Consider the following 2,740-nt stretch of genomic DNA (forward strand, 5'->3'; position numbering starts at 1 on the left):
TGTCTATACCAAGAGGCCTTCCGTGCCGGACTTCGGCTTTCGCTGCCGTCTTTTGTTGTTGCTCTCTTTCATTTTTTGAATATTTCTCTAGTTTCGTCGTGCCGAACTTTTTAGGTTTTTGATAGGATTTCTTTCTCTTTGTAGTTTAGCCGAAGTTCGGCCGACCCTTTCTTTGTTTAGAAACTTCTATACCTTCAAGCACCATTCCTCGACAAAAGATTGGTGGTACTTCTCCCTCAGTTCGGTAGAAAGAGGTTGCTGAAAGGTGCCCCCTCTTCTATCCATAACTGGAAGGAGAAGTTCTTCTATGTCCGATGTCCGATCTTGGCGCTAGGATTACCCACTTGGGCTCCCTGAAGGATTCCGTCCACCAGGCTTCTACCCTGGAAAGGGATGACCTCGAGGCCTCCAAAAAGCTCGAGGCCTATCAAGCCCCCTCCTCCCCGACCTTCTGAGGGAACAACTTTTGTTCAACGTCGGCCTGAGCCCCCTTAACCCTGCCGGTATCTCTCCCTCTCTTTTTTTTCTTCCTTTTTTTTTTTTTGGTTCCCCTTCTTCTTGTTCCATTTCGGAGCCATGCTGATTTTCTTTTATCGCAGACATGGATGCAACCGTGGCTCGGAGGTTAGCCCAGGGTCTCAAGACCCACAAGAGAAAAGATGCCTCAACTTTGGAGTCGGTGAAGAAAGTCAGGACAGAAGGGACAAGCTCGGCCGTGCCTGCTCCGATGCCCGTCGCCGTCGAAGCCCTTCCGACGCCGAACCCGAAGTCCCCCGAGCTCCTTCACAGAGCCCCCCAGCCGAGGTCCATTTCGGAGGTTCGTCCCGAGGGGCACCCAGGGCCAAAGGGAGGAGGAGAAAAAGACCTTGGCCCGGAGGAGTCGCAGTCGCAGGATTGCCGCTGAGGGGGCGGCTTCGAGGAAGATCTGAGGGAAAATTCCTTCAATAACAGGGACTTAATAAAGAGGCTGGTCGAAGGGTGCATTCTGCCCGAGGTAGTTGAGAGGATCATCCTCGCCGATCCCGAGCTGCGGGTCTGGGACTCTCTGGGATCTTTCCTCGAAGTAGGTTAACTCATTTTTTTCTTCTTCCTGCTTCTTTAATTTATTCTTCAGCCCTTATGTCGACTCCCCGACCCTTCTTGCAGATTGGGCACCAGCTCGTCGCCAACGTCGAGGCGGCAAAGATCACCAAGAAGGAGGCAGCTCGGGCAGAAGAGGGTCACCTAGCCAGGGCCGCCTGCCTTGAGGAGAAGATCGTCAAGGTCCTAAGCCTCCAAGAGGCACTAGAAAGGAGGGACAAACCTCATCCGATCTGAGGACCGCCTTGGAGGAGGAGAGAGGGAAGGCTGAGGCCGAGGTCTCCAATTAAGGGCACAGGTCTCTGAGTTGAAGGAGCAGATTTTCGAGTTGAAGGTGCGGATTCCATCTCTGGTCTTGGAGGCAAGGGCTCGAGCAGTGGAGGAGTTCAAAGCCTCCCCGAGATGGAGGATCTGAAGGTCCAGTTCGGCCAGGATGCCTTCATCAAGGGATTCGAGCTCTGCCAAGAGAAGGTGGCTGAGAGATTTTCCGAGTTGGATCTCGGCTTCCTGGACGAGGCATCCGATGATGAAGTCAGACCATCCGAAGTCGCTGCCAGTCCTCTTCCAGTCGGGACCTCATCCACTACCGTGGCCGCCACTGACGATCTTCGGGGACACCGACCCCCTCTACTTCTGCCCCAGAGGTCCGAAACTTCTAGTTTTGTATTTTTTCTCTTTTGGTGATTTTTTCCTCATTCTCTTGTATTTAAAATTTATTTGATCAATGAAGCCGGATTCATCTTTATGGAGGGTCCCTCCCTCTTTTTTTTTGTATTTTTTTCTTCTTTTTGTCTTCTTGCATTAATTTGAGTCGTGGCACTCTTGTCCTCCAACGACAGTGTCCTACCGAAGCTCTTCCCCTGCCGGAGGGTATTTTCTTGAAGTCGATGGTACGGGACCTCCAAAGGGAAGTTCGTCAGTTGACAAGAAAATACAAGAAGCTGGAAGACGAACTTCACCGACTGAAGGAGAGCCATTCAGAGGCCACCGTGAAGGCTACTCACTTTCAGAACCTCCACAAGAAAAGTCTCATGGAATACACCAAAAGGAAAGCCGACTTCATTATGGAGCTTGAGGAACTCCGAAAATATGCCAGCGATCGATCTTGGACTCAGGCTTCCAAGATCAGCTCCCTTAAAGTCGAGCTGGCGGCCGCACGAGAGAAGATCGACCGGCTGAAGGGAGCTCATCTCGGCTCACAGTCCAGACTGACCGCGACCAAGACTGGTCGAAGAGGTTCTCCAACCTTCAAAAATAGCTACAGGATGTCGAGGTGACTTACGACGCCTATCGAGTCGGCTGGAGCAGACAAGTAGAAGACTACCGAAGGAGGCTCCAGACGATGACTGACGAAGTTGCCCGCCTTCAGAGGCAGCTGTTCAAGAGAGTCCAGCCTGTCCCTGCACAAGGTTCTGCTTGTCCTTGGGACTACAGACAGTTCCGCCATAGTCCCCCTCAAGGAGCAAAGCTCGTCAGAACCTTGTGTAGGACAGGCTGGACTCTCTCAGACAGCCACCTCTGAAGGTGGGCAACTTCGTCAGTCGCCGTCTGGAGCCTCCTTCGGTAGTCCTCTACTTGTCTGCTCCAGTCGACTCGATAGGTGTCGTAAGTCGCCTCGGCATTCTGCAGCTGTTTGTGAAGGTCGGAGAACCTCTTCGAC

Source organism: Elaeis guineensis, chromosome 10 (assembly GCF_000442705.2).
Source record: "Elaeis guineensis isolate ETL-2024a chromosome 10, EG11, whole genome shotgun sequence".
NCBI lineage: Eukaryota > Viridiplantae > Streptophyta > Magnoliopsida > Arecales > Arecaceae > Elaeis > Elaeis guineensis.